Below are 7,422 nucleotides of genomic sequence, written 5' to 3' on the forward strand. Positions count from 1 at the left end.
AAAGACAGAGCAGAGACCTGCCAATCAATAAATACAGACTTTTGGAAGATGTAAAAATGCTGAAAGAACTCATCACAAATGGACACAAAGAAGGTTGGAGTCCTTGAGACATTAGGAAAGATAATTCCCCAATTGAGCCCAGGGTCTGCAGGAGGAGTGAAGGCTTCTGAGAAGATGGCTACAGGGGAAAGTACCAGACACTCTTTTTTTTCTGTAATTAAACATGTTGTGTGGGTAAGAAGATGGCTCAGTGGATGAAACAATAGCCATGCAAACTTGAAAACTGGACCTCAGTTCCCCAAACCCACTTAAAAGCCAGGCGGGGGTGGTGGACCACTCATCCATAATGCCAGCCCATAGAGGCAGAGACAAGAACTCCTTAAGCAAGCAGACTAGCCAGAGCCCTCATCTCCAGGATCAGCAAGAGAGTCTGCCTCAACATGGAAGGCAGGAAACAACTAAGGAAGACACCCAACATGCACTCTGGACCTCTCCATGAGCATGCACATATATGCATGCCCACACATGTGAACATGAATACATGCATTAATGGACAACACACACACATACACACACATGCTAATGAGGATAACTTATTGGATAAAGTCAAGCATATTTTGGTTTTATGATATATAGAATATAGAATACACCACCAACATAAAGGCTGACAAAGAGTTAATAGAAATTTCCCTTTAGATGCTTCTCTCTCTCTCTCTCTCTCTCTCTCTCTCTCTCTCTTGCTCTCTCTCTCTCTCTCTCTCTCTCTCTCTCTCTCTCTGTGTGTGTGTGTGTGTGTGTGTGTGTGTGTGTATGTGTGTGGCTGTAAGTCAGAGGTCAATATTGATTACATTCCTCAATTACTATCTGCCTTATTTTTAAGACAGGGTCCCTCCCTGAGCCAGGAACTCACTAGCAAGCCTCAGAGATCCTACTGTCTCTACCTCCCCAATGCTGGGATTCCAGGTGTGTACTGCTATACTCAGCTTTTTCCACGCTGTGCTGCGAACCCAAATTCAGGTCTTCATGCTTTCATGGCAAGACTTTACCAAGCAGGCCTTCTCCAGCCCCTGGCACATACTTGAAGGTGCTCCTGGATAAATAAATAAATAAATAAATAAATAAATAAATAAATAATATACTATCATCTCAAAAACCACTTAAGCCAATAAAAGAGATAAAATATAAAACTATTCATGCCAAAGAATGTAGAAAAAGAGAAAAAGGAGCCACCATGCAGGGTAAATAGAAAACAAAGAGGGCTGGAGAGTTGGCTCAGCCATTAAGAGCACTGACTGCTCTTCTGGAGGTCCTGAGTTCAAATCTCAGCAACCACATGGTGGCTCACAACCATCTCTAATGAGATTGGATGGCCTCTTCTAGTTTGTCTGAAAACAGCTACAGTGTACTTACATATAATAAATAAACGCATCTTTTTAAAAAAAGAAAACAAAGAACAGGAAGACAAGATTTGAAACTCATTCATATTAATGACTGCATTCGATGTAAATGGTCTAAACACCACAGTTAAAGTCAAGAGTGCCAATTTGTTTATAAAGAGCAATATCTAGCCCTATATTGTATGCACATATAATGATATAAATATGATATAAATTGATTAAAAGTCAAGCAAACAATACATACCATTCTTAAAATAATCAGCCCAAAAGTGAAATGGCTACATTAATATAAGACAAAATAGATTTCAAGTAAGCAATATTATCAGAAGCAGAGTTGTTTCATAATGATAAAGGAATCAATTCATCAAGGAGAGATAATAATCTCAAGCATTTATATCCCTAGTAGTAGAGCATTAAAATACATTAAAGAAAAACTGTTAGACCTACAATGATAAGTGGATACACTTCCAATTATAGTTGGAAATATTTTAATATCCATCTTCCATTGACTGGCAGAACAAAAAAGCAGAAAGTCATCAGGGTTATATCATCATTGGATTGTTTTCCTGGAGGGAAGACATAAACAAACAACTCTCACCTCATGTTTAACCAAATAAACCAACTTCACCCAAGTCTAGCCTAGTGAACTGATAAGTTGACTAAGGTCATTTACAGCAATGTAGGTGACACAAGAGCAGATGCATCATTAAAAAACCTACCCCTAACGTGGCCATTGATTCATGAAAGCCACATTCCCAGAGATCTCTCTACACAGAGGCCCCAAAGGACATTGTGAATCCTGTAATTTTCAGGAGGCTCCTGAGCCTTGTGTGTTTCATATACTTTGGAGCCTTATAAACTTCCCTCTAGTTTCAACTAGGAGGAGCTACAGTGTAGTAAGTAATAAACTTGAAGAACACTATCAACCTGCTTGACCTAACTGGATCTTTATAAAAAGACTTCCCACAACAACAGAAGACATACTTTTAAATGGATATAAAATTGTTACTCAAACAGATAATATTTTGACCATAAAACCAGGTGCAGTAAGTTTGAAGTGGACTAAATTATATTCTCTGACAGTAATAGAATCATAAACAAATGGCAAAACATTATTTGAAACCCCCTCACTCATGTTACCTTAATACTTGAAATAGAAATAACATGAGTTAATAATAGAAACAAGGGTATTAGAATGCATTTTGAGTGGAATGAAGGAGATGGCTCAGTCAGTAGAAAGTGCTTGCCTCCCAAGTATGAGACCTGAGTTTGATCCCCATGTTTAAAAAAAAAAGCAAGGCATGATGATGCACGTTCATAATCCCAGCACTGGGAAACAGGCAGGAGCCTCCTGGGAGTTCACTGGCCAGTCAGTCTAGCCAATTAGGAGTCTCGTTTCATTTACAGACTCTGTCACAAAATGTAAGGTGGAGAGCAAAAGAGAAGGACACCTAGCATTGTCAACTCTGGCTTCTGTGTGTGTGTGTGTATGTAGGAGCACATCTGAGTGGAAAATATAGCAAAACCAGAAAACCTTCAATATATTTTGTGGCCATAGTCATATATGGAATAAAAGTATAAGAACATACAATGTCAGATTTTTGGTTAAGAAGAGACAGTGGCTTTGACCGTGTTTTCAATATTGTATTTCCTACAAAAGGAGAGCATTGTGACATACACATGGTAAAATGTTACAGCTTTCTTACATGAAGTGAACAGGCTCCACGGAGGCCAGCAATACCTCCCTGTACCTTGCCACACCCTTGGAGGATTTTTGTACAAGTGAATTATGTTGCAATATGAAAGGAAAAGGAAAGAACCTGTGTTTCCCTTCTCCACTGGTACACAACGAAGAGTCTGTCGCATGGATGCTGAGCGAGATAAAGATGTCTGCAATCCAGGAAGACAACCCATGCCAGACACCACAACAGTCAGCACTTTGACCTTGGGCTTCACAGCCTCCAGGTCCTCAGCAGGAACTGCTTTGGCCAAAGCTGCCTATAGTAGCACAAGGAGAGCAGACAAAGACAGTTAGGTTTGTCTGTCTGTCTTTTTTTTTTTTTAATCACATCTACCCAAATGGATGTGATGCAAAATGGCAGCGTGGTTTTTTGGTTAGTTAATAGTGAGTATCTTTGGGTGTGTGTGTGTGTGTGTGTGTGTGTGTGTGTGTGTGTTTCCTGATCGGTTTAGCTATATACATCTCCAGGGATCACTGCACTCATGTGGAACAACGCACACAAAGCTGGCTTACCATTGCATTGGAGCTGTGGAGTTCATCCATACATGGAATAGGAAAGAAAGGGCCAGCCACAGAGAACTTTATGGACAGCACCCAGGATATGCTATTAAATGAAAATTTTAAAAAGACACAGATTAGATGGCATATGATTTAGAAGAAAGAATTAAAGTGTTTATATTTCCATATAGAACCCTTTAAAATGATCTCGAAGAAATTTCAATTAACTCATCAGTTGACTTAGTGTATGAGAGGAGGTCTCGAGGACTTCCAGGAGCTGGTCCTCTTCTTGCGGCATGTGCGTCTCACGGATGGATCTCTGGTCCTCGGGGTTAGAAGCAGCCTCCTTTACCTGCTGATCCATCTCACAGGCCCCCTGTGAAAAGATTTTAAAACAATTGCCACGCTGGGCATGGTGTCACATACCTGTAATCCCAGAATTCACATGGCAGAAGTAGAGGGACTCCTCTGATTAGAGGGAGCTTGGTCTACAAAATGAGTCAGGACAGCAAAGGCTCTATAGTTAGACAGCATCTCAACAAAGAGCTGAACAAGTAAACAAAAGAAGTAGCGCATCTAAGTGATGAGACCTGGGTTCAAAGGAGTCATGATAACACCAGGATTCTTAACTGTATAGTTTACTGCATTGCTTTTTGAAGCATTTAACCATGTTTCTTATACAACGCACACATACACACATCTTAAACTTTAGGCAAAGTGGGTAGTCCTCAGCTTATGCATTAACAGGAAGTCTCATGAGGATCCTGGTAGTGCTGTTAGCATCACACGTGGTACAACAGCGAAAACTGGGGCACAGAGAGGCTTGCCCAAGCTCATCTGTGCCCAGCAGATAGATGCTACAGCTATGCCAAGTGCCAGGATTACATCATTCTGCACCCCAGAGGAAGGAAAGGCCTCATCTCACCCAGTACTCACTGCTTGGCAATCCCAGGGGAGAACTCTGATTGGCTCTACTCAAGTCACATGCCCATCCTTATGCTAAGAAGCAGGAGCTACAATTGAATGTAGCCTCAAAACCACAAAAGGAGAAGGAGGGTCATGTCTTCACGGAGAGGAAGGATGACAATTAGGGAGCAAACACGATGCTGTACAGGTCATATCAGGCATGACAAGTGACATCTGTTTGTGTGGCATGCGCCACCATACAGGTCTATGTTTGCTGGCTGTGAGAGACCAGAGGAGGCAGAAGTTAGTGAGGAAGGCTTCTTGGAGGGAGGAGTTTCCGGCTGCGTTTCAGGTTGTAGACAGTAGGTCTTCACAACAGTGTTGCTGGCAGTGAGAGACAGTGGGACATCAGCCAGGACCCAAAGGAGGAAAGGAGTAACAGAGGTGGGGCACATCCCTTGACATCTCACATGCCGGAGCCCTAACCCCCGAGAACTTCAAAATGTGGTTACATTTAAATAGACTGTAATTAGGTTGAAATGAAGCTCTAAGAGTGAGCCCCTGTCTGATCTGATAGGTGACTTGATCCCAAGAGTGGATTGCCAAAGAAGCTCACAGGTACACAGAGGAAAGGCAACTTGAAAACTCAAAGAGGCCACAGGCAAGCTAAGGAGAGAGGACCACTGTGTCTCTGGAGCTGACCTCTGAGCCATGGGAGACTTATTCTTTCTGTGTGGGTTTTGAAGAGTGAGGACCAGGTGGAACAAACAGGTATTTCCCACTTTCAGCTGGCTTTGCCTCTGCTAATGACCCCCTGAGTGCTGGACAGTATTAAATGCACCTTATAGAAAAGAAAAACCTGGCTTTGGACAAGGAAGGGAGGTGGGCCTGGAACCTGGCCATAGCTCATTCCTTCTTCCTGCCAGGACCCACACTGGAGCGGGCTCAGGAGTCTGCTCCCCATCCCGAGGCTCTGGTCAGACCCACAAGGGCAGCACTGTTAGCATGGAGCAAGGGAATTCATTGCTGGGGCTCCCGGCTATAGCCAGTGACTACTCTCCCTTGTCACCCTGTTTCTCTCACCCTCTCACACATTGTCACACCCATTAAATGAGACAATGTGAGTTAAGCTGTTAGCACTATCCGGGCATCAGTGAGCACTTGATAAACGGCTCACAAACACACAGACTCAGAGGCAGGGCTCCTCCATACCACACACACCCTCCTGCAGCTTCATTCTGCCCTCTGAGATCTCTCCTGGGCAGGATCTCTCCCTGGCTGGATCTTGAGTAAGGGCCAAGAGGCTGGCAGTGTGGTGGAAAAGCTTGTTGCTGGTGAGCCAGCCCCTCCCCAGAGCTCAAATCTGGAGAAGCCCCAGGAAAGAAGCTGAGGCTGGCAGGGTGGGTGGCAAAGACAGAACAAGAGATGAAAGCTTTGGCCCTCAGTCCCCAGTGTACTCACGGGGCTCCTGAGAAGGTCACACCAGGGACAAGTTTCAGAATAACAGACTAAGCAAAATACAGAAGAGGGGAGGTACCAGCTTTAGACTCTACAGAACTGAATTAGTCTGGGGACAGGATTTTGTGGGGATCGTCCCTGGTCCCTGAGGTCTTCCCACCTCAGTTAAAAAACATAGTTCTAACCCTGAGAACCAAAGGCTGATACTGGTCTCTCAGGGGTTGGGGGAGAGGACAAGAGGGAACCAATAGGGATGTTGCCTTCCTATCTCCTACACCATTGCCCATTAGGAGGTCCCTGGTCCTTGGTTAGATATTGATAAATAAAAAGAGAAAAGAAGTCATCAAAGTAAAGAGGAACTTCAGTCGGACCCTCAGAAGACCAGGAAAGGAGAAAGGCCTGACCTGGTTTCCAACACCATCTCAACACCATCAGCACTCTCAAGCTATGGAGCCCAGATACATGGACACACAAAGCTCACATCGTATACCATCAGCACACACTCAACCTGGATTTCCTGTGCAGATTCATAAACAAACACATCACACACTTGATACTGTTAGCACACACTCAACCCACTCAGACATGTAGACAGACACAGCTCACACTCACTACCATCAACACACAGCCTGGGTTTCCTATACAGAATCATAAACATACACAGCACAAATTCAACACCATCAGCACACACTCGACATACGTTCCCTACACAGATGTGTACGCAGGATGCACACCTATGGGAACCTTCCCAACAGCCAGAATCTCTCTAGCCAACACTGAGCACATACCCCAGCCAGGCCAACACCACCAGCAGATGTTCCCAGGGACAGGCACAGAGTAGATGTATTTGCACATGTGAGCACACACTCATGTGTGCCCAGACATGCAGGAGCTGCACACTCTGCTCAGAGAGCCTTGGGTTTCCCTTCCTGCTCTCCCCAGTGGGTATCTGCTGCCCTCCATTCATCTTGTGTGTCTCCTCAATAATTATTAGGCCAGGACAGGTCTTTTTTTTTTTAAAGACTTTAAGTACTTAAAAATATTTTATATACATATATAAATGTATGCATTATACATATTTTTTATATACCTGGAATTGGAGTTACAGACAGATGTGAGCCACCATGTGGGTATTGGCAACCAAATCCAAGTTCCCTGCAAGAGCAGCCAATGCTCTTAACCAATGAACCATCTCTCCAGCCCCTAGAACATATCTGTTCTTAATACCTCTCCAGTCCTCACCTTTTCTCATCAGGGATTCCTGCAAACACGTGCACACATACACACACTGTGCATACTTATGAGGGAGCCTTAGGGAACAGTCTTATTCCCTAAAGAGAGGTAGCACCACTTTGGGTAGCAGGGAGGTGAGGGTAGGGACCACTCTAATCCAAGAATGTGGCTTCCTGGCTTCTTGTTTAG

General features: G+C 43.8%; 1 long non-coding RNA gene across 1 annotated transcript; it reads right to left on the bottom strand.

Annotated features, from left to right (window-relative positions):
* Window positions 1-813: 813 nt before the first annotated feature.
* Gm36499 lies at window positions 814-4,057 on the bottom strand. Its single transcript, XR_376607.3, has 5 exons — window positions 3,865-4,057; window positions 3,652-3,742; window positions 3,218-3,395; window positions 1,845-1,963; window positions 814-1,090 (listed from the first exon to the last, which is right to left on the bottom strand). It is a non-coding gene; the product is annotated as a predicted gene, 36499 (long non-coding RNA).
* Between the last annotated feature and the right edge of the window lie 3,365 nt (window positions 4,058-7,422).

Source organism: Mus musculus, chromosome 4 (assembly GCF_000001635.26).
Source record: "Mus musculus strain C57BL/6J chromosome 4, GRCm38.p6 C57BL/6J".
In the NCBI taxonomy this organism is placed as follows: domain Eukaryota; kingdom Metazoa; phylum Chordata; class Mammalia; order Rodentia; family Muridae; genus Mus; species Mus musculus.